The sequence below is a fragment of the Puma concolor genome, chromosome B4 (assembly GCF_028749965.1).
Source record: "Puma concolor isolate L17-30 chromosome B4, mPumCon1.1.hap2, whole genome shotgun sequence".
Lineage (NCBI taxonomy): Eukaryota > Metazoa > Chordata > Mammalia > Carnivora > Felidae > Puma > Puma concolor.
The window spans coordinates 82,574,574-82,599,496 of NC_141673.1; the positions used below are offsets into that span (position 1 = coordinate 82,574,574).

Below are 24,923 nucleotides of genomic sequence, written 5' to 3' on the forward strand. Positions count from 1 at the left end.
TAATCACAACCAACTTCCAGGTCAGCTAGATTCCAATGCGTAATCAGCAGAAAGAACCAGAAGGTCTAACCTATTCTTTGTGAATAAACAGCCTACTCAGTTGAGTAAACTCTTCTAAGACACCAGGGTATCATTTAGTACATTACTTCCCCAAGGAGATTAAATAGGCCATGGACGTGTGCTATAATAGATGCACATAGACTCTAATTTTGTTCAGCAAAATAAATGGTTACTTAAAACTAAGCCTGGATCAAGTCAAATATATCACATAGCTGCTTCAGACAGAAATCAAGCTCATTATAGTGATTGTGGAGAACACCGTTTTCCCACTTTCACCTGCTCTGTTCAATCAAGACCTACTTCAGGGGTGCCTGAGTGGCTCAGTCAGTTGGGTGTCCAACTCTTGATCTTAGCTCAGGTCTTCAGCTCAACATCTTGAGTTCAAGCTCTGCGTGGGGCTCCGAATGGGACACCCTGCTGAGCATGGAGTCTACTTAAAAAAAGAGATCAGGGGCACCTGGGTGGCTCAGTCGGTTAAGTGTCTGACTTCGGCTCAGGTCATGATCTCACTGTCTATGGGTTCGAGCCCTGTGTTGAGCTCTGTGCTGACCGCTCAGGGCCTGGAGCCTTCTTCAGATTCTGTGCCTCCCTCTCCCTCTGCTCCTCCCCTACTCATACTCTGTCTCTCTCTCTCTCTCTCAAAAATAAATAAAACATTTTTTAAAAAGTTTAAAAAGAAAGAAAGAAGTTAGACCCTCTTTGGAGCACCTAGCTGGCTCAGTCAGTAGAGCATGCAGCTCTTGACCTCAGGGTCATGAGTTCGAGTCCATGATGGGCAGGGAGCCTACTTTAAAAAAAAAAAAGATCTAGTTCAACAATTGTCTCTGTGTAGAAGTATATAGTGGAGTTCTTTAGGTCAGGATTTCAGAAGAGCAACAGAAAAGTCTCTTGTGAGTGACTGAATTTCCACTGTTTAAGAGCACATGCAATTTACAATATACATATTTCCATAAAAATCAATAATATATATTGAACAATAGCATGTACATGTCAAGTACAGCCTCTATATCTTATATGGATTATCTCATTTCCTCAAAATAACCCTGTGAGGTTGAAACTATTATTATTTCCGTTTTATAGATGAGGAAACTGAAGGTCAAAAAGTCAAGTAACTTCCTTATGGGTCACAGAGCTAATGAGCAGTGAGCTGGGAGGCAAAGCCTGAGTCTGACTCCCATGAATTTAGAGGACATACAGGTATTTTTGACATCAGTTACTAGCACCTGCTTATGAAGGGAATGATGACAACCCATAAGCAACATAAATAAGGAAATGTGGCCAATCAGGTTTTAATCTTTATGTACTTTCTTCCAGCTCAATCTCAAGGACCGAGTCTCTAGCACTTATATGAACAGAATTTTTTTTTTTTTTTTGAAGTAAAAAAAAGAGAGTAGGCAAGGTAGAGATGCTGGGGGAGTTAAAGGATCTGAATGAACAGTTTCCCAGTCAAACCTCAGCTTATAAATATGTTCAGATAAGTGGAGGCCATGCTCAGATCCCTTAGGCCCTTTACAGTGGGTCTAACTGCACCTTCGTGGAAACAATTCTGTCTTCGCCTGGATCTTTCCTCTACTTCTCAGAGGGGCTTTGTAGTGTGGAGCCCAGGAGACTCTACTGCAGGCTGTCAAGCACTGCCATGCAATCACTTCATTTGTGTGGACATTTCTTTTGTAAATTGACATTTCCCTTTCACTTTTTCCAGTGTCTACTAGAAAAATGCTCCAATACTGCCATGAAATAGAGGAGCCAAAATATTGATACTTATCTAACTTATTCCATTTTTAGCAGAATTCTTAAAAACAGCGCCGTGTCTTTCTGCCTCCAAGATAGGCCACCTGCAAATATTTCCTTTAAATTGCCAGGTTCTTATGTTCCTGGCATGATCGGTTTGTTCCTGAAAGAGATAGCTTCCTACATTGTATCTCCAAGAATAAATGTTCTTCTCTCAAACAAATCAGGTTGAGGCTATCATTTAAAATAGAATTTAATAATTATTAAATCAATAATTAATGCATTATATTAGCTAAGCCTGATTTTTTTTTAAATCTTAGATGAATTATTAACAATCATTAACAATGATGATGTGGCAAAACACAAAACACACACTATATGCTGAGGGTGTGGGAAAACAGACATTTTCATATATTGCTGGTAGAGAAATATCAATCGATGAAACTTTTCACAGACAGCAATCTGGCAATATCTACAGAAATTAAAATGCATTTGTGGATGACTCAGGTGATTCGCTGCAGCATTGTTTTGTAACAGCAAAAGATTGCAGTCTAGCTATCCATCAATAAGATACACACAAGGCAAACTTTTAAAAGATTGAGAAAGCTCTATCAGTGACACGGAATGGTATCTAAACTACATGTGTGAGTGTGTGTGTGTGTGTGTGTGTGTGTGCATGCACTGCGGTGGGCTGGTTGCTGTTCAACCGCCAGTTCTCCAAGTGTGGTTCCATGAACATCGGTTGACAAGGAAGATGAAAGTCAAACAATGAAGATGAATTCTGAAGCTTCACTGGTTTATCAATGAAGTGAGTGACTTTTTTTTTTTTCAAATTGGAAGATAATTTCAAATACTGAAAGAATATTTCCTCAATTTTTTGTTGTATTCACAAGAATAAACTTTTAGGTTTCATTAACATTTTATCATCATTTTCTATCTGAATTCTAGACAATCAATGAAATAAAAAATTAAGTCCTGATTTGTATCAGTTGCTGATTTCTATGGGGGGAAATGCTCCCCCAATGGCCAGCTCCAAGCCAGAAATGGGACATCACTGAATACACGGTGGGAAGAGATGAACATGCCTATGTGAACATCATTATACAGTATTTCCGCCACATAGATTACCTTTTTTTTTATTACCTTTATTACCTTTTTTTTTCAGTAGTGGCCTTGTTTAGTACCCAGCTCGCAAAATTCCTGAAAAATGTAACAATTGGCTCTCATTTACTTATGAGATGGCACCATACCAATTAGGTGTACAAATGCACACAATTAGGCTGTCCCACCAGGAAGAAAAAAAAAACACATTTGGATGAAAATCTGAAGAAAATGCAATGTAGAGACTTTTTAAAAGGTATGAGCAAGGTTAAGGAACACAAAAAGATGCTGATAAATCTGTGAGTATACCAAAAGATGTTGAATTTTACACTTCAAGTGGGTGAAGTACATGGTATATAAATTATATCTCAGTCAAGCTCTTTCTAAAAAAGAGAGAGGTGCTGAGGCTCCCAGGGACTAGAGGTGGCAGGAAGCCATTACCATCCCTATGTCTTATGGGGCAAGAGAAGGGGATAGTTTTACCAGAGCCCTGTGAGAGATAAGGACTCAGCAGAAGGGCTTCCAGCAAGAGCTATAGTTATGGAGGGACTCAGCCACCACCTCAGCTGTAGCTCAAAAACAGAGGAAACTGGGGGTATGGAGAATAGCCCAACTTTCCACTTGCCTGTCCTTCAGTCTCCTGCTGGTGCCTCACATTGGCCAAACTCAACTGGGAGTCAGAGAGTTAGGGAACATGGCTGATCTATTCATAGGGGTCAATTCCCTAGAGCTCAGAGCAGATCCATAAGGGTTAGACAATGGATCTGAGGGCAAACGGGAAATGGACACACACACACACACACACACACACACATTTACTAACAAAGTATATTTGTTAATATTGGTTGGCTTCAGTGAAGGAGAAATATAGAAAGACATAGCCTTTTCACTCTAACATTTGTAGCTTCTGAATTTTGAGCCATGTGACTATATTACCTATTTTGAAAAGTAAGTAACATGTAAGTCAGAAATGACAATAAACGAAAAAGGAAGTAAGTCTGTTAGTCATTCAGGCAGTTCACAAGTCACTTGATTCTTCTATCCTTCTGAGCGCATGATGGGATGGCAGTCCCCTATCCCTGCTGAAGTTGGATGTGGCTACATGCCTTGTTTGAAGAATGGAATATGAGCACAACCAATGTGTGTCACACTCAGGCAGGAGCTTTAAGAGCCAGAGTATGCATTGCCACCTTCCCTTTCTCCCACCTCATAAGCCATGGAAGCAGCCACTAAGACAGAACCATCACTAGCCAGAGTCCATAATGTGTAGGAGGTAGACACCCTTCCTTCTGCCACCACCACACTGGCTTTGGACATGTAGCATGAGTGAGAAATAACTTTTGTTACTTTGAATTACCAAGATTATGGGATTGTTTTTTGGCATAGCATAAACTTAGTCTATCCTCACTGACACAAGATGGAACCAGATGGCTCCTGGCATTATTTCCAAATCAAAAATATGTGACTTTTAAAAATAGTTGCATTTACCCTCTTGTATTAAAAACAACACACATATTTATACCCATGAAAATACCACTGTTTGCAATGACAATATGTATATTAATTTGGGAATATTGATGCTAAGCTTACATTTGGCAATTTATATATTAAAACCTCAAAAGTACATACAGTTAGGCCAAACAATTCTAACTTTATGAATTAATGTGAATGTAATAAAAATAACAATGGCTAAATTTTATTGAACAGTTATGCACCAGGCACTATTCTAAGCACTCTGCATAAACAGATTGAGAATGCTCATAGTAATCCTGTGATGTATGACCTATTATTATTATTACTCGACTTTTACACAAAGAGACTGAGCCTGGGAGAAGTTGAACAACTTGTTAAAAATTATATAACTAATGAGTAGAGTATCTAGGATTTATTTTTTTTTTAACGTTTTTTTATTTATTTTTGGGACAGAGAGAGACAGAGCATGAACGGGGGAGGGGCAGAGAGAGAGGGAGACACAGAATCGGAAACAGGCTCCAGGCTCCGAGCCATCAGCCCAAAGCCTGACGCGGGGCTCAAACTCACTGGACCGCGAGATCGTGACCTGGCTGAAGTCGGACGCTTAACCGACTGCGCCACCCAGGCGCCCCTAGTATCTAGGATTTAAATTCATCAGCCTGACTCTGATGCCTGTGCTTTCAACCATTATGATATACAGCTACTTCTTTTTTTAATTTATTTTTTTAATTTACATCCAAGTAAGTTAGCATATAGTGCAACAATTTCAGGAGTAGATTCCTTAATGCCCCTTATCCATTTGGCCACCCTCCTTCCCACAACCCCTCCAGTAACCCTCTGTTTGTTCTCCATATATAGAGTCTCTTATGTTTTGTCCCCCTCCCTGTATTCATATTATTTTTGCTTCCCTTCCCTTATGTTCATCTGCTTTGTATCTTAAAGTCCTCATATGAGTGAAGTCATATGATGATTACTTTTTTTTTTTAATTTTCCCCTTTATTTCTTCTTTGACCTACATATTTCTTAATTTCCAAACGTATGTCTTTTTCTAGTAATCTTTATTTCCAACTTTCTTGAGGAATAACTGACATATATAGTACATATTTTAAGTGGACAACATGCTGATTTTATATATATATATATATATATATATACATATATATATATATATATATATATATATATATATATAATAGAATGATTGCCAAGATTGAGATAATTAACACTTCCATCACCTCACACAGTTAACACTTTTTTTTTTAACGGTGACAATGCTTAAGATCTACTCTCAGCAACTTTCAAATACAGATCATCATCAACTTATAATAGGATTATGTCCTGATAAACCCATTGAAAGTTGAAAATACCACACAACTCAAAACCGCATTTAATACACCTAACTTATCGAACATCACAACTTAGCCCAGCCTACCTTAAATGTGCTCAGAACACTTACACTAGCCTGCAGTTGGGCTAATCATCTAACACAAAGCCTATTTGATAACAAAGCATTGAATATCTCATGAAATGAATTGATACTGTACTGAAAGTGAAAAACAGAAAGGTTGTACGGATGCTGATCATCAGTGTATCGGCTGCTGCTGCCCAGCATCACGAGAGAGGATCATACTGCATATCACTAACCTAGGAAAAGGGAAAAGATCCAAATGCAAACTCTGAAGTGTGGTTTCCACTATGTATGGCTGTCACACCACCGTAAAGTCGAAAAATCATAGGTCGAACCATACTAAGTTGGGGACGATCTGTACACAATACCACGTTATTAACTGTAGTCACCATGCTACAGAACTTCAGAACTTCGTCTTTTTATAACTGAAAGTTTGTACCCTTTGACCTACGTCTCCCCATTTTTCCCCTCTCCCCAACTCCTGGCAATCTGTTTCTGTGAAATCAACTTTCTCTTTACAGTCCGCATGTAAGTGATACCATACCTATTGCTACTTCGTAAATAGCTTTACGGATGTAAAGTATAGCACTGCTTTAGAATAACAAAACGGGGAAACAAATCTAATGTCCAAATGTGAGAGGGTATTGAATCAATTGTGGTAGCTCTATGTGATAGAATGCCATCCTCCTACAGCCATTTTTTTTTAATCACAAAGAGGAAAAGACGTCTGCAATATATAAAATAAGAATGAATTTCAAAATCGTGTTCTTTCTTTTAATCTTTATTTATTTTGAGAGAGAGACAGTGTGCGCACACACACATGTGTGAGTGGGGGAGGGACAGAGAGAGAGGGGGACAGAGAATCCCAAAGAGTTTCAACGCTGAGTGTGGAGCCCAACATGGGGCTCAAGCCCACAAAGCATGAGAACATGACCTGAGCCAAAATCAAGAGTTGGACACTTAACTGACTGAGGCACCCAGGTACCACTGTGCTATTTTTTTTTTTTAAGTATATGCATAGAGAACAATCTAGAAAGCTTAGTAGTAGATCTGGGTAGTAGCTCTTAACATGAGTTTTCTTAAGTGCCTACATGTATTTTATGATTTTCCACACCATGATAAAGCCTAACATTAAAAGTACCACATTGAGCTCACACAGTAGATCCTGAAACAAGAGCTTGCATGCAGTTACTTCAGTTAGTAAGCGACCCCAGGGAACAGGAGTAGGGATGTGGAAGAGTGAAATTGGATGGAAGGAAAGCCAAATCAAAGATGTGTTTGTGTCATAAAGCTGACCACCACTGTGGGAAACTACAGTGTTTTCTCTAGAAATCTCTCTAAAGAGCCAGGTACAATAGACCTCACCATTGTCTGCCAGAAGGACACAAGGCAGGAGGATTTATCCACAGTTCCCTCCCCCATTGGTCAAGGGCATGGGGTCCCTCCTATACCCAGTCTGCACATTTGCCAGAAGGCATCCCACCGGCCACAGCAGAGGAGCGTGGGGCAGAAAGCCAGGGCTAAGCCCAACAGCTGGGTGAGGTGCTAGAAGGACACTCAAGTGGAAAAAGGTAAATTGAGATGATGAACACTGGGGTAAAAAAGAGGAGGACCTTACATAGCCTTGTATAAAGTTTAGAGATTGAAATACCAGCTTCAAGTCATGACTCTCCTTAATTAGAATGTGGTGAGACCCAGGGCGCCTGGGTGGCTCAGTCAGTTAAGCGTCTGACTCTGGCTCAGTTCATGATCTCACAGTTGATACGTTTCGGCCGGGCATCAGGTTCACTGCTGTCAGCCCTGAGCCCAAACCGGTTGAAATACTCTGTCTCCTCGCTCTTTGCCCCTCCCCCCTCATTCTCTCTTTCTCACGCTCGCTCTCTCAAAAATAAATAAACATTAAAAATAAAAGAATTGGTGAGATCCAAGTTTTATTTTATTTTTCTTTTAGAATAAGAGCAAGTGGAGTTTGAACAGGCTAAGTGGAAGACCCTGAATCTATCCATGTCCCCATCCAGTCAACTTAAATAAGTAAATAAGAAACCATGTCATATACCTCAGAGGGACGTGGCAGAGATTAAAACCAACCTCAAAGATTTAAAGGATGCAGGGGTGTGGTTTCTATTAAACACCATCGTGGCATCTACAAAAGCCGGATTGTGGATAATCTTGTACGACTTGAATTTGATAAAGGAGAAGTCCCAATCACAGCTACTAGGCTGGATGTTGTATCTTTACTAGAGCAGATTAACACAGCCTCAGGCGCGCAGTATGCGGTTATTGATCTGGTGCATATATTCCTTTCCATATCAATCAAAAAGAAGGATGAAAAGCAGTCTATACAACAGTATATATTCACAGGCTTGCCCCAAAATGATGTTGATTCTTCCATTTTCTGTCATAGGGACTTGTACTTTATGTACATTCTACAAAAATTACATTGGTCCACTATTTTGAGGACACACATTAATGAGCAAGACGGGGCCTGCACACTGATGCCTTAATAAGACATATATAATCCAGGGGGTCAGACACAAACCCTGTAAGATCTAAAGGCCTGACAGATTAGTTCAGGACATGCAGGGATATTCTCACTAAAGTAAAGGGTAGGTTACCGCCTCATTCACTTCCTACCTGTAAGAAAGAAGTACATTGGGGCACCTGGGTGGCTCAGTCAAACATCTGACTTCGGTTCAGGTCATGATCTCATGGTCTGTGGGTTCGAGCCCCGTGTCAGGTTCTGTGCTGACAGCTCAGAGCCTGGAGCCTGCTTTGGATTCTGTGTCACCTTCTCTCTCTGCCCCTACCCTGCTCTCTCTCTCTCTCTCTCTCTCTCTCTCTCTCTCTCTCTCTCCCCCCCTGTCTCTCAAAAATAGATAAACATTAAAAATTAAAAAAAAAAAAAAAAAAAGAAGAAGCACATTGGGGCACCTGGGTACCTGAGTGGCTCAGTCAGTTAAGCATCCGACTTTGGCTCAGGGCATGATCTCATGTTTTGTGAGTTCAAGTTCTATGTGGGGCTCTGTGCTGACAGTGTGGAGCCTGCTTGGGATTCTTGCTCTCTGCCTCTCTCTGCCCCTCCCCTGCTCGTGCTTTCTCTCTTTTTCAAAATAAATATAGACAAAAACAAACAAACAAACGAAGCGCATCCCTTTCTAGGCCTCTTTAGGCTCTCTGCTTGCAGAATATTCCATGCTGAGGCACACTGCTTCAAGCCACTTATAAGGTGGCTGGAAACTGGAAAGTTTCTAGCTTTCGAGTAGAGCTCAGGACAAGAGAGGGCCCTGCAGCTGGTCCAGTTTTCAGGAGAAGCAGCCTTGCTGCTTGGGTCATAAGAACCAGCGGGTCCTATGGTGGCGGGGATACCTGTGGAAGAAGGGAGGTCATGTCAGCTGTTTGGCAAGTCGCAGCGGGAGGACTGCGGTGCAGACATCTAGGGTTCTCAAAGCAGTGCTGTGCCATTTGCTGCAAAGAAACGTAGATCACTGAAAGTGGAGCTCCTGGAAGGCTACCCCGCCTTGATGTAGTTCAAGTACCTCCCTATAGGTCATCAAGTGACCGTGGGGCTGCAAGCGCCCCATCACGAGCTGGATGCTCTCAGATCCCCAAGTTATAAGGTGAGGTGGGCCTGGTGACAATATATCAAAGGGGAGCTGGAGACTGTGCTTGAAGAAGTACAGAAAACACAGATCAGCTGCATGAAAGATGACCCCCCCGGATCTCAGGATCCCCGTGCTGTGTACTGACTGACATCTCTCCCTCATGGTGGTTTCCCAAGACCGCCTAACAAAAGAAGAATAACCCAAACTTGGTTCACAGATGGATCTGCTTGGTGAGGTGGGTACAGGTTGACAATGGACTGCCCACATTTTCATTCAGGGGTGGCCTTAAAAGACAGCAGCGAAGGCAAACCCTCCGAATGGGCAGACCACTTGAAAAAAAAAAATTAAATTGTCTTTGTACACATTCACATATTAACTCATAAATGTGTATTACTTCCACCCACAAGATACATAGAGGGCTTAAAAATAACACTTGTCTGTTTCAATTAGCTGGATTTAAACTGCATCGCCAACCATAAAAATTGAGTATTTAGCTATTATTACAGGTTGCGCCTACTATTCAAAAGTAGAGCATTCCTAGGATACCTAGGATACCTAGGAATGCTAGGTAAGCCGAAAAGGCAGAAAGCAAAGAACCAATTACCATTAACTCCTATGGAAAATTTTTTGAGCATTCTCAGACCCCCAAAATAACCTCCCTTACACGTTTCTGATACCCTAAGACACATCCTGCTAACAGATGCACAAAACAAATCAAGATAAAGGCTCATGCTCCCAGACACCGTTCAAAGCTCTGACAGCTTGATGCTGAGTGTCGTTCCAGGGAAGGAGCCTGGTGGACTCCCTGCTGCTGGCTGCAAAACAAATGCCAAACACAATATTTGCTTTTTGCCTTTTTTCATAAAAGCAAAACTCATCTTCGGCTTTTTTTCAGTAAGCAAAAACAGGTACCTATGTAGGTCTTTCGCAAAAGTGAAGGAATGTAATGCGAACTTTCAAAAAGCAAAGGATACCTATATGAACATTGTTAATAAGACAGAATAGAAGGGGAAGATTTCCAAGACCATATGGAGAAGATGCATGGGAAATAATTGGCTTTTTGAAAATTCTATTCTTATTGCATCAGCAGTGGGAGATCTGGTAAACGTTAGCAAAAGAACAAGGAGGCAAATTGAAAGAGCAGAAGGATAACAGGATTTTAAAACCAGACAAACGTGGCTTTGAGTCAAGGCTCTGCCAATGACTGAATGATTTTGGATAGGTTATTTAATCTCTCTGAACCTCTGTTTCCTTTTTTGTGAAACAAGGTTGATGATACTTTAGCTAGGTTTTAACTATATTTCTGCCAAGTACTGTCGTGCAGCCTGTGAACTGCACAAAAGTATCTAGGGAAGAGGTGACAAGGGGCTGACATCCCACTTGGGTTCAGATCACCAGGAACGTCGTACCATGCTCAGGTGCCTATTTCTAATTTTCACATTGCCCCCTGTAGGCTACCTCATCCCTGCCTGTTGTCAGGATTTAAATGAGATAACATATACACAACAGGTAGTAAGTAGTAATCAATGATACCTGCTATTGTATTCTGTTGTCTCCAAGTCTGAAAGCCTAAAGTAAAGATAGAAGTCAGAACCTAAACCACGCATGATCAAGATGGTCACAAACGGAAGGCCACATCTCTGACAAAACTTGTTTCCTCCCATAGACTCTATTTTTTTTTCCTTTTTAAAATTTTTTATTTATTTTTGAGAGAGAGCACAAGCTGGGAAGGGGCAGAGAGAGCCGGAGACAGAGGATCCAAAGCAGACCCCACGCTGACAGTGCCGATGCGGGACTCAAACTCACAAACCACAAGATCGCGACCTGAGCTGAAGTTGGATGCTCAACTGACTGAGCCACCCAGGAGCCCTTTCCTCCCATAGACTCTAAAAGCCACAAGGGCTGGAACCTATCCTACTCACCCCTAGATGTTGTAGATGCTTCTGCTTCTGAGAGAAGACTGTGTTTTCTATCAGTTTTGAGGCCATGTGCAGAATAAATCTAGGTTGACATTCAGAATATGTTGCTTCAACTGTCTCAAATTTAGAGAGAGAATCCTGAAGTAGTGACAAACCAAGCAAGTGACAGCCCCATGAATTCTCTAAGCTCATCTCTTTGTCATGTTTACCATGTAATCAACCTGTCTTCTGGCCGGGTAGAAGTGAAACTAAACCACACATTTATGTTATGTTGATCAGGCTTACATCTGATCGTTTAGAGTTTTCCAGCTGACTCTTGCTGTCACTTCACTTTATCTGAAGCTTGCTGAACTATTTGGTTGGTGAAGGCAACTGCAAGAATGGGTAAAACTGCCTGTAGAAATGTTTCTGTTCGGGAAGAACCCTCTTCTGGTCCTATCCAGACTGCTCCCCCTTCCTGGCTCTGCGAAGGAGAACAGTGTGGCACTGTTAGCCGCACAATGAGGTTCCAGGACAGTCCTCTTGGGTGATAAAGAGGAGATGCAGTAAGATAGTATGGAAACCAAGTCTTCCCCTAAATAAAACTTCCAGTAGAATCCAGCAAAATATTTTCAGGTCACCAAATGTATTTTTCCTGCAGGTGCCTCTGATTTAGTGTAAGTGATCTGAAATAGCTCTAAAATACGATATGGGGACACCTGGGTGGGTGGCTCAGTAGGTTAAGCACCAACATTGGCTCAGGTCATGATCTCACGGTTCATGGGTTCAAGCCCTGCACTGGGCCCTGTGATGACAGCTCAGAGCCTGGAGCCTGCTTCTAATTCTGTGTCTCCCTCTCTCTCTGCCCCTCCCCAGCTTGTGCTCTCTCAAAAATAAATAAATTGACTTTAAAAAATTTTTAAAAATACATGGTATGATGCGATTTATTCTGTTTGTGCTCCCTCCACGGTTCCACAGCCTGGTTGAATTCCTCTCTTCCTCCTACTTCACCACTGGCTAGCCTTATTAACTTGTCAGAATTAAATTTTACACATTGTGCTGACAGTTTTAAACATCATTGAGAACTCCAGGCCCTGTAGCTATAATAGCAAAAAGGAGCTGCCACAAGCTTCCCCATAGAAGGGCAGTCTCGGTGAAGATCAGAAGGAGTCTTTGTTCTTCCTAGAACAACTAATCCCTCGTGCTAAATTTGCCTTGCATGCAATCCGAGAGACTTGAAAAATTCTGTTCTCTGAGCATTTCTTCAGTTGCTTCTCACATGTTTCACTGTCACAGTGGGCCAAGCCTGTTATTGATTTTAGTTGCCTGTTTTGAGGTGCTTTTAGGATAGACTATTTTTAATTAATTAATTCTTTTAATGTTTATTTTTGAGAGAGAGAGAGAGACAGAGACAGAGTGTGAGTGGGGGAGGGGCAGAGAGAGAGGGAGACACAGAATCCAAAGCAGGCTCCAGGCTCTGAGCTGTCAGCACAGAGCCTGATGCAAGGCTCGAACCCACGACCGCGAGATCATGACCTGAGCTGACATTGGACGCTTAAGTGACTGAGCCATCCAGGCGGCCCTAGGGTAGACGACTTTTAAGTTAATCTTTATATTCACTAACTTTGATGGAAAACAAGCAGTATGATGTTGTCATTTCTCTACGAGGACAGGATTTCTTAGAATTGATTATATTAAAGCCTAAAATAGCCAAGTTTGGGGGCATTTAAAAGAGCACATCTCTATAAATGCAGTTGAAAAGTCTTTTCTCATTAAATTATATTAACTCGATTTACTTCGCGGCAAAATGGTGAAAGGAAGAAGAAAAAAGTTACATTCTGCATAACTGTTTTGGAAAGCTGCATTATAAAATCATGAAAGATTTGAAGAAAGGGTGATACAAATTTTTTTCAGATAAGCTTTTCCACTTTTGGTCCTAACAAAATAAGTGAGGCCTGTCGTTCTGGTCCTGATCCAAGATGTTCTAGGTTCCTTCAATTTCAAAAATATTGAGCAAGATTCACCCCACTCTCAGATCCTTCCCAATGCTCACCGATTCTCTCTCTGGGAGATTCCTGTGCTAATTAACCCTTTAAACTCCGTTTCTCAGATAACCCAAATGACAACAGAGGGAGGCCTTGTAAGGGGACAGTTCACAGACACACCCTGGGGCCAGATTAGCTCTACCATTTACTACCTGTGTAACACTGGACAAGTTGCTTAAGCTCTCTGGGCCTCATGTTCCCACCTGTAAAATGCAGACAGTAACTGTATGTACCGAATAGAACTATTAGAGGGATTCAAATGAGGTCATCATTTAGAATAGGACCTGCAGTACCATATGAGTGTTGCTAACTAAAATGTTATCTAACAAAGTCTAATCCTGACTTAATTTTAGCTCTAAAATCAGAAGGATTTTTACCCATAAATCCAGTGGAAAAAATTGTTAGTAATTTTTAATGTCTTTTATATAAAACACACATACATATAACATATCTAATAAGTATCTGCATCATGGATTATAAATAAACTAGATGTCTAACAATAAGCAAGTTGTTAAAATATCAAAATAACTTTTAATTTTTGATGAAATACAAATTTATTTTCAATATGTGCTTAAGTATGAAAGAATGGTTACATAAAAATAATATGTATTATGATTCTACTTTTTAACTGAAACAATACATATCATATAAGAACGCAGGGGTGCCTGGGTGGCTCAGTCGGTTGAGCATCCGACTTCGGCTCAGGTCATGATCTCACAGTTCGTGGGTTCGAGCCCCGCGTCAGGCTGTGTGCTGACCGCTTGCTCGGAGCCTGGAGCCTGCTTCCAATTCTGTGTCTCCTGATCTCTCTGCCCCTCCCCTGCTCACGCTTTGTCTCACTCTGTTTCTCAAAAATAAATAAATGTAAAAAAAAAAAAAATTAAAAAAAAAAAAAGAATGCAAAAAAAAAGTCTGAACAGACACACACCAAAATGTTCATAGTGGTTATTTCTGGGTGATGAAATGATGTTTTTTTTTTTTTTTCTTTTTCAAATCTGTATCTTCTAAGTTATCTCCAAGAATATTCATTACTTATGAACAAAGGGAAACTAAAAATTAGTAAAAATACAGTTTTATGGTTGTGGAAATTTATATTTTCTGTGTGAGAGCCTCTATGAAAAATGAAGAAATATATTAAATTCCTCTAATTCAATATAATCACAGCTTCCATAAACCTCAAATTTAGTGAGGAGATTTTTTTTTTTATCCCATTCCCTTAGATACCTTAAGGCAATGAAAGGTATTTTCAACAATCTTGCATTTTATCAGCTTGGATATTTTAATCATTTATTCTCACTTTTATCTTCATTAGTTATAGATAACTAGTTTTATATCGGCTTATTTAGTATAACCAAACCTTCAAAACAACTCATCATGCTAAATTTGAGGACCGAAGTAGAAATCCTATGAATAATATAATTTTAATTAAGTTTCTACAATCTAGCAGAAAACAGAAATGAAAAGTTTCTAGGCATTATTAAGGAGGCAAGATCGATGACTACTTAATTGGATACATTTTCCAAGAGCCAGAGAGGAAGTTAAATATACCACCTTACCAGTACTATCATTAGGGAGATTTTGTTAAATCACTTTTGATTTGCCCTTCTTCAAGTGTGACTTTGTTTCTCAATCTCAGTTGTTTTTTCCAGATTCATCTGTGATCCTTGTGTTTCTTCCTCCAATCTCCTTTCTAAAGTGTTCAACAGATTCTTAAGTCAAATCCTTATGAAAATGCCAACTGTTTGTTTGTCTTTACCCACATAGGGATTGTCTTTCTCTCTCACACCAAGAACCTAAAACCTAAAAGTCACAATAAATCAGTATCTTGGGGAACTTATAAGTCAATATATTTTGGGGCGCCTGGGTGGCGCAGTCGGTTAAGCGTCCGACTTCAGCCAGGTCACGATCTCGCGGTCCGTGAGTTTGAGCCCCGCGTCAGGCTCTGGGCTGATGGCTCAGAGCCTGGAGCCTGTTTCCGATTCTGTGTCTCCCTCTCTCTCTGCCCCTTCCCCGTTCATGCTCTGTCTCTCTCTGTCCCAAAAATAAATAAACGTTGAAAAAAAAATTTAAATAAGTCAATATATTTTAATTTGAGGGAAGTCAGACTTAAGGAATATGAGTTGATTTTTGTTCTTTGACAAAACTGTGAAACCAATTTGTGCCTCACTGAATCAACCCACTAATTCACACGCTTTTTTTAAAGTGTATTTATTTATATTGAGAGGGAAAGAGAGAGAGCAAGAGAGAGAGGGAGGGAGCACAAGGTATGGGGGAAAGAGAGAGAATCCCACACAAGCTCCACATGGTCAGCGCAGAACCCGATGCAGGGCCCAAACTCATGAGCCATGAGATCATGACCTCAGCCGAAATTAAGAGTCGGACACTAAGCCAACTGAGCCACCCAGGCACCCCTACCTAATTCGCACACCTTTTTAAAACACCAGAAAGTTATTCCAACCTTGCTAACTCAGCAACTAACCTCTCTAGCTATCTTACTTCTTTTGTCCCTCTGGGGAATTCCCCACTGGACTGTTGAAAACTTTCTACCTTACTTCTTCGCTCGAATATGTTCTCAGATTTAGGAAGAAAAGACAATTTCTGAAAAGAAGATGACCCAGTTTTCCAGAGTGAATAAAAATTTTCATCTGCAGTGGAAATCTTATAGTATTTTCCCCCAAAGCTATAAGATGGTGGGACTAGGAGTACTTTTTTTTTTAATTTATAAGTATTGAATAAAGTATAAAAAATGTCAAAACTCTCACTTAGAAAATCTACCAAGGGGCACCTGGCAGGCTCAGTTGGTAGAACATGCAACTCTTGATCTTGGGGCTATAGTTTCGAGCTGCACATTGGGTATAGATTACTTAAAAATAAAATTAAAAAAAAATCTATCAAGAATCAATAAAGAGGGGTGCCTGGGTACTTCAGTCGGTAAGCATCCAACTTCCGCTCAGATAGCGATCTCACAGGTTGTGGTTTCCAGCCGATGTCGGGCTCTGTGTTGACAGCTCAGAGCCTGGAGCCTGCTTCAGATTCTGACTCTCCTCTGCTCACACTCTGTCTCTCTCTCTCTTTCTCAAAAATAAATAAACGTTAAAAAAAAATTTTTTTTTAAAGAATCAATAAAGAAAGCACAGAAAACTACAAAGAATTTTTTAAAAAATTAAGGCAGGGGTGCCTGGGTGGCTCAGTCAGTTTAGCATCCAACTTTTGACTGCAACTCAGGTCACGATCTCAAGGTGGGTCCTGAGATCAAGCCCCACAATGGGCTCCATGCTAAGTGTGGATTCTCTCCCTCCCCCTCCCTTTGCCCTTTCCCTACTTGCATATGTGCTTGCTCTCTCAAAACATAAATAAAAATAAATTTTAAAAAAATTAAAGCAAAGTCTCTTTCTCTTACTATCTAATTTCTCTATTTACTGAAAGTTTCAATAAGCCTTTCTATTTCAAAGCTTATAGTATAGTAAAGACAGTGTGTTAACCAGTGATAGTAAGTTAGGAAAATATTTTACTCAATAAAGCAGATAGAAAAACACTTAAAGCTCAAAATAGAAAGTTTTAAACTTCTTCAATCTATATAAGAAATTTATCAGATTTTTCTGGAAAGCTAAGAGTTTTTCATATTCATTCGAATATGCTGTTATCCTCAAATTTATTGGCCCTTTATCTCCTGCTGCTAAATCTACAAGAAATATCTTTAAAATATTTTTTATAGTGCCTAAAAAGTTGACTCCAACTTTCCTCCTGCCTCCTCCTGTCTGCCACTCTCAGGAATCCATTCTAATTACTTATGTGAACGATTGTTCATTTATGCATTTATTTATTTATTCAGTAAACATTTGAGTGCTTACTGTGTTTTAGTCACTTAGTTTGGTTCTCAGATGCCACAGTGAACACAAGTAGACACAGCCTCTGTTCTGACAGAGCTGATGCTCAAATGGGACATTCAGATATTAGTCAGATAATCACACTAATGGAGGTATAATTATGAACTGAGGTTCATGTTCTAAGGGGAAAAAAAAAGAACACAATCCTAGATAGTGCAAACAATAGGATCCTCACCTAGACTGGAGGAACAGGTAAAGCTTCTGAGGAAACAAACAACGCATCAAGAACCAAAATTGGCTGGACCTATAACCCAAGATTTAATCTCTTTTCATAGTAACATTGTGGTAAGTCACACAAACAGCCTATCTATTAATTATAAGATGAACAGAACAAAATTTCATCTTGACCCTTTCCCCACCAAAAAGTATTCCTTCACATCTGATAAGAAATACTTATCATTGCTCATCTAAACATATATTTTAGAGGTCTGTTTCCGCCACCGGGTATTTCCATAAATTATCTAAGTGAGAAAAAAGAGTGGAAAAAGAACCCAGCATTTTCCCACCATTTTGCTTCTCTGTCATGTGAATTATCCTTTTGAAATATTTTTCATATAAACAAAGATGTTTCATGGAATATTATTTGAAATCTCTTCCATAAATATTGCTTTTATAGAGTCCTAATTTATTCTTTTTAGCTCCCCTTCAGAAATCTGTGACTCTAGATCAAACTACTCCTCACCTATGTTTCATTTCATGGAGCATTGCTAGATAATTTTTATTTCCAATTGTTGTTTGTCATTTATTTTGAATCATTGTAAAGAAGATATGTCTTATATCAAACGTTTCCGTGGGTGTCTGGGTGGCTCAGTCAGTTGAACATCCAACTCTTGATTTCAGCTCAAGTTCATGAGTTCAAGCCCCAGGCTTTGTCAGAGCAGAGCCTGCTTGAGATTCTCTCTCTCTCTCTCTCTCTCTCTCTCTTTCAAAATAAATAAGTAGGGGTGCCTGGGTGGCGCAGTCGGTTAAGCGTCCGACTTCAGCCAGGTCACGATCTCACGGTCTGTGAGTTCGAGCCCCGCGTCAGGCTCTGGGCTGATGGCTCAGAGCCTGGAGCCTGTTTCTGATTCTGTGTCTCCCTCTCTCTCTGCCCCTCCCCCATTCATGCTCTGTCTCTCTCTGTCCCAAAAAATAAATAAACGTTGAAAAAAAAATTAAAAAAAAAAACAAAATAAATAAGTAAACTTTTTTAAAAAATTCCTAAAACTCCAAATATATTTGGTCACTTTCCATTTGGTTGTTTTTATCTGTTGCTTTTTCCAGTTTACTCTTATTACAAAGTTAACACATGAACAGTAGAGAAGAGATAGTTTTTCAGTAGTAAAATAAAATGAAAATTGACCAGCCCTGAGCCAGAGATAATTTCTATTAATATTTTGCCACATGTCTACATCTATTTGTATACAATTCACCATATTTCCTCAAAATTTTCATAAAGTGGTTAAGGAAAATGACAGCATTTCCCCCTCAACTATAATTAATGATCTATTTCCATCTTTTGTCAAATATAAATTGTATAAACATTTATGGAGTAGCCACTGTGTGCCTATTACAGAAATGGTATGATTCCTTTCTAAAGCTGCCAAAGGAGCAGTATTGGCACCAGGTTAAAAAAATATACAGAGGTTTGTCTTTATTTCAATTATTTTACTCTATTTCTACTAAATTCTATTAGGGTTTTCCTCTAACTCACAAATTTCATCTTTTTGCTATCAACACAGCATTTCAATCTACAGAAATCACTAGGAATCCTGGTTTGTTTATCTGTCATTTTAGCTAACCCCCCCCCCACTTTTGTGTCATCAATGAATTTGAAAGTAATTTCATCTAAGCCTTAAATTGTTGATAAAAATATCAAACCATTGACAGGATATAAGAAAACTGACTATAAGAGAAAGGACAAGAGCAAAATGGCTCACCAACCCCCCCCCCCCCCCCCACACACACACACACACTCCAGTGAAAAGACAACAGGAGAAAAAATATAAGGAGACTATGGACGCAGAAAAGCCTCTTTCTGGATGCACAGCTAGAGTCCAGCATAAGAGAACGGAGGGAACCAAAGCCACATCGCCTATCAAAAGCAGTATATACACATGGTGAGAAAGGGTGGAAGAATAGGGAACCCACTTCAAACAAATCTGCACAAATCTTTGACAGTATTCAAGGGAGGGCTATGTAGGACTGTAAAAAGTTGCATGCAAGTTTGCCTGGAACCGTACGATAAAAATACTTTTCACGGCCAGTTAGAAGATAGAAGACTGGTTGCTAACGTTTGAATCTGTGTGTGCACTAGATTCCATGGCCCCTGTGTGCAAATTAGAAAAGATGACACGGGCCCACGCAGGGGCTTAGCGCTTGGCGAGGAGAGCACGGGTTGGACTCACACTCATGCTGTTACCCAAGTGTGTCCCTGTGCACGCCTCACAGTGTGGTTTGCTGGGGCTCTACAAACCCCATTTCAGCTTTGCCGGCGGGTTCTTTGCTAGGCTCCGACAACAGGGGGCGCTGGAGGGAGACTGAAAGGCTGGAGGAGGAAGAGACTTGTTCCTTGTTGTGTGCTTCCTGTTTGCTGTGGTTCTTGCTGTATGAACGCTTCCTCACCAAGAGGAAATTAGATCTAGTTTGCGGTTTTCGCAACATTAGCAGAGCTGTTTGAATCGTGCCCTCTCAGGGACGCCAGGCACGAGACCCTAACTCAGAGGTCAGTCCCAGCTCCATGAGGCACCTCTTCCAAACTCGCCACCTGAGCAGCACCTGCGTCTTCACAGGACTGGGTTTCTGCTCCACAGGGCCTCTCCTCCAAGTGTCTATGTTTTAGTAATTGCAACCTCTTGACTTTGTTCCCTCAACCCCGAGGTAATTAACAGTTTATTGCAGTTGCTACCACAGTGATACGTTAGATTCCTTTTTACCTTTATAGTTACCAAGTTGACAATTTTATACTAGTTGTCAGTACTTTCTATTAAATTCTTTCTGTCAAATAACTTTGGTTAGTTTCTGTCTCTTGACCCTGTCTGGTACAAAGAGGAAGATGAATTAGAGTAATAAACCTTCACAATCTACAGTATGGTGTCCTTCAGGCATTACATGAACTGTCCTAACAGCCAAAGTACACAAAAAAGGGGGAAACTTTCCATCAGCCTCTTAAATTGGGAATTATTATCATAATTAAAGCTATAACGCAAGAAAGAACTAGCTGGCTTAGTTGACAGGCCTTTCTCAGAGACTCCTGGTTGGAGAGTGATAAAACCCACCCTACATGTTTTTATTTATTTTTTTTATTTTTTAGATTAAATACAATTTATTGTCAAATTGGTTTCCATACGACACCCAGTGCTCATCCCAACAGATGCCCTCCTCAATGCCCATCTTTCCCCTCTCCCTCCCACCCCCATCCACCCTCAGTTTGTTCTCAGTATTTAAGAGTCTCTTATGGTTTGCCTCCCACCCTACATCTTTTTAAAAGGAATACATTCCACGGGGTATTTACCCCCCCCCCCAAAAAAAAGAAAACACTAATTTGAAAAGATATATGCACTCCTGTGCTTATTGAAATGTTATTTACAAGAGCCAAATTATGGAAGCAGCCCAAGTGTCCATCACAAATGGATGGATAAATTAGAGGTGGTGTGTATGTGTGTGTCGTGGAATATTATTCAGCCTTGAAGAATGAAATCTGCCATTTGCAACAACATGGTTGGATCTAGAGAGTGTGATGCTAAGCAAAATAAGACACAGAAAGACAACTACCATATGATTCACTCATATGTAGAATCTAAGAAAGAAAACAAAGGGAGGGAAAGAGACAAACCAAAAAATACACTCTTAAATATGGAGAACAATGACAACAAAACATAGAGAACAGATGATCACCAGAGGGGAGGGAGGGAGGGGGGATGGGTGAAATAGGTGTAGGGGATTAAGAGTACACTTATCTGATGAGCAGAGAGTAATATATAAAACTGTTGAAGCACTATAGTGTACACCTGAAACTAATATAACACTGTGTTAACCATGCTGAATTACAATTTTATTTTATTTTTTTTTTAATTTTTTTTTTCAACGTTTATTTATTTTTGGGACAGAGAGAGACAGAGCATGAACAGGGGAGGGGCAGAGAGAGGGAGACATAGAATCGGAAACAGGCTCCAGGCTCTGAGCCATCAGCCCAGAGCCCGACGCGGGGCTCGAACTCACGGACCGCGAGATCGTGACCTGGCTGAAGCCGGACGCTTAACCGACTGCGCCACCCAGGCGCCCCTGAATTACAATTTTAAAAATGAAAAATAAAGGGGATATATTCATCACACATAGGTCACTCTGCAGTAACAAACAGCTCTTCAATTAGCAATGGCTTACAACAATAAATCTTTACCTATCTTGGAGGTTTTCTGGCAGCTGCTGCTCTGTTCCATGGCTGTGCTCCAAATGTCTCCTTCATCTGGGGTCGTGGGCCAAAGGTGTTGCCCCTATCCTTGTCTCTTGGCAGAGTGAAGAGGGTAAAAGTGGAACCATGCAATGGCTGGTAAGGCTGCTGCTTGGAAAGGGCGAAAAGTCACCCCACTTGCATTCTGCTGGTCGGAGCAAGGCATAGGACCAAACCTGCTCTCAGGTGTGGCAATTCGGGTAAACGGTTAACAAAATGTTTTCCCTGCTGCTTAAGAATTTGACCTTTATTCAACTCACTAGCTCTGTTCCCCTGGAGCTCCAGATTAGACCACTGTATTAACAGTATTGCTCAGCAACATTGCTCATGATAAAAATGATCTCTGTGGGGCGCCTGGGTGGCGCAGTCGGTTAAGCGTCCGACTTCAGCCAGGTCACGATCTCGCGGTCCGTGAGTTCGAGCCCCGCGTCGGGCTCTGGGCTGATGGCTCAGAGCCTGGAGCCTGTTTCCGATTCTATGTCTCCCTCTCTCTGCCCCTCCCCTGTTCATGCTCTGTCTCTCTCTGTCCCAAAAATAAATAAACGTTGAAAAAAAAATTAAAAAAAAAAAATGATCTCTGAGAAGTTGCATCTGTGCTGGGAGGAACTGTAAATGCCCTATAGATACCTGCTGGCGGCTGTTTAGCATCCAGCTTCCCTGAGTGTGGTGACTGTTTCACTGGGCGTGACTTTGTGGTGACTTGGAAGCTTTGTTTCTGAAGTCGTTACAAGAGATTGACTCCTGTGGGGAACAAGACTCTAAGAGTGATTCCTGCACCTGCCCCAGATAGAGCTTGTCAGCATTTGAGCTGTTCCTGGGCAGCTGTGTGATTTGATGTCCCACGGAAGAGGGACATCTGATGTGCATATTCTCTCATAGTGAAGCACTACAAAGATGTTATGTTCTTCTTAGTGGCAGAGAGGCAAATGACTAGAAGCAATAATAAAATCTACATAGGGGATTCTCCTACAGGCCCCTGGTACATTTCTGCATACAGTAGAGAGATCGAGAACTACTCATCAACAGAGGAAAAAGGAAAGAAATAGGTGTGTGGCTGAGATGCCTGAATCTGCTGTTTACTTCTTATAACTTAAGTGAGTGAGCACCAAAATCCTCATCTATGAACTTATTATTTTTCAGTCCTTTTTACTAAAAAGAAAAAAAAAACCAACTGGAACTCAATTAAGCAAAAACAGTGGACTTATTCATGTAATTGAAAAGGGCAGGGATGGAGCTGTAATCTAATGAACTTGAGTCTCCAGGACTCTCTCTTAGTCCCTATCTCTAATTTTTTCAGCTTCTCGGCTTCATTCTATCCTACTCCAGAAAGGATTTCTTCACATGACAGAGCTGATGACAACTCTGGCTCACTTTCTTTCAGTGAGCATGTATCTTTTTTTAAGTTAATGATTTCATTTAAAAATACAATGGGGTGATCTTGTTATCTTGTCTTTTTTTTTTTCATTTTTTAAAAATGTTTTTTATTTTATCACAGAGTGTGAGCAGGAGGTGTGGTAGAGAAAGAGGGAGACACAGAATCCGAAGCAGGCTCCAGGCTCTGAGTTGTCAGCACAGAGCCCAGCACAAGGCTCAAACCCACGAACCGTGAGATCATGACCCGAGCCAAAGTTGGCACTTAACCTACTGAGCCACCCAGGCACCCCGTATCTTACCTGCCTTAATTGGATTGAGCTTTCTTTGTAGGCTGATTGTTTTTCAATTTACAAATCAAAGACAATCCTTCTTGCTAGAGAAGCCAGAGGGAAAGTAGAAATTGCATAAACTGATAGTCATAAAGTTCTACATATGGTAGGGACCATAATGATCATGTCATCCACAAGTTCTGCCTTAATCTAACATTATATTGTCCTTCCCAGGATCTGGCCTATATTTCACTTGTTCTTGTTCAGATCATGACTTAAAAGTCTATTTTTATTAAGAATATTCACAAACTAATTCTTATTCTGGACTTTAATCTCTGCCTTGGATTGGGTTTTCTGGAAATAGTTTCTGAGGATTTTCATACAGGTTGTTGCCGAACAGTGATCTCAGGAGATACAGCTGTAAGGAAGTAAAGAAAGAAGGATTAGGCAGTGAGAGAAGTGGTCATAACTGAAGCCTCAGGATTCTACAGGCTGCTCTGGAGCTGGACTGGTTCTTAGAATTATTCCAAACTGGAGCAAGGTGTTTTGTTTTGTTTTGTTTTGTTTTTTATTCCTGCATCAGCCACACCTGGGAGAGCTGTAAACTTGGGTCCCGTCAGTCCCCTGAAGCCAAGGGCAATTTCAAATGAGGGATACACCTGTGAACCAAAGCAGCCAGTATTCCCAGCTGCTTGGAAAGAAGTACATTGGCCCCAAAGATGGGGTCCTGGTGGGGAACATAATACCTACATTCTTTCTTTTTAAATTTTTTAATGTCTGTTTATTTTTGAGAGAGGGGAGAGGGGCAATGGGAGAAGGGGTCAGAGGATCCAAAACAGGCTCTGTGCTGACAACAAAGAGCCCGATGCAGGGCTCGAACTCACAAACCGTGAAATCATGACCTGAGCCAAAGTCTGATACTTGATGTACTGAGCCACCCAGGTGCCCCAATACCTACATTCTTCTTACAGATACATTTACTGGGACAGGGTCCCTACTTTTTATTCTTCTACTTGTTCTTCTACTTTAGGGAGCACCTTATCCCAGCCATCCCTTTATACGTCTCTCCTACTTTTTTTTAATTACTCACATTTATGCAATTATTAGTTTTGAATTTTCTTTTTTCCCCCTTTACATATGGTGTTTCTTTGAATCTTTGTAAACCTGTTTTTCTAAACCTATCAATTCTTATAGAATGCAATTATTTCATATAACTTTCTCCCACATAACCAATCTTTCCTTTCTTGCTTCTTAGAAACAAGTTAGAATATTAGTTTTCCCTTTGATTTTCTCTGCTTTTAAAGAATATTTCAGAGTTCTTGGCTACAAACAGAGAAAATACATCTAATCCAGTTAAGGAGAAAAAGAATTCTTGGAAGAGTTAAAGGTCACACAGTAGGCAAGAAGGCTAGAAAGACAGACGTGGGCAGGAATGGAGGTGGACAAAGCACAGCCAAGATCCTGCGAAAAGAGTCATCTGTGTAGAATCCTCTTCTGGCACTGACCCTGCTGGAGAGTCACAGCTGTGCTGCTGGCACCTGCCACCTCTGGACACTTAGCCTCATCCCTGGAATTCATGGCACCTCTGTAGATAAAGTGACTACGCTGACATTACTAGAATTAACTGTTAACCAGAAAGACTATCG

The 24,923-nt window shown here is 40.6% G+C and overlaps 1 long non-coding RNA gene across 3 annotated transcripts in view; it reads right to left on the reverse strand.

The window, feature by feature from the left end:
• Positions 1-21,974, reverse strand: part of LOC147579254 (uncharacterized) — a 95,049-nt gene extending 73,075 nt beyond the window's left edge. For all 3 annotated transcript variants that reach the window (XR_015253709.1, XR_015253708.1, XR_015253710.1), the window contains exon 1: positions 21,584-21,974. This is a non-coding gene — a long non-coding RNA (uncharacterized LOC147579254). The remainder of the gene's footprint in view (positions 1-21,583) is intronic.
• Positions 21,975-24,923: the final 2,949 nt, after the last annotated feature.